General features: G+C 42.1%; 1 protein-coding gene across 1 annotated transcript in view; it reads left to right on the top strand.

The window, feature by feature from the left end:
* The window catches only part of LOC119588969 (serine/threonine-protein phosphatase 6 regulatory ankyrin repeat subunit B-like), a gene marked incomplete in the record, with an annotated part of 103,883 nt that overhangs the window by 101,472 nt on the left and 2,138 nt on the right, over window positions 1-273 (top strand).

The following is a 273-nucleotide window of genomic DNA, read 5'->3' as shown; positions in this document are numbered from 1 at the left end:
ATGAGAAATGTGCTCTTGTTCACAATATTTCTTGACCACCTAGAGGTTTTTGCTTTTCTTTTCATCCCTTGAACTGCCAATTCTGCACGAGTGAAAAGCTAGAGAGTACGTGAAACAAAGAACATACCGGAACGCACTGAACTGGTAGGGAAATGGACAAAAATACAATAATGATTCGTTCCTCACACAAAATTACCAGTTCACACAGTGAGAAAACACACACGCACGCAGACATGTACGGCGTTCGCGAACTTCTGTTGCCGACTGTACAAA

The sequence above is a fragment of the Penaeus monodon genome, chromosome 24, assembly GCF_015228065.2.
Source record: "Penaeus monodon isolate SGIC_2016 chromosome 24, NSTDA_Pmon_1, whole genome shotgun sequence".
In the NCBI taxonomy this organism is placed as follows: Eukaryota; Metazoa; Arthropoda; class Malacostraca; order Decapoda; family Penaeidae; genus Penaeus; species Penaeus monodon.
Note: the sequence above shows the minus strand (reverse complement) of the source record. Positions and strands in the feature narration are given on the sequence as shown.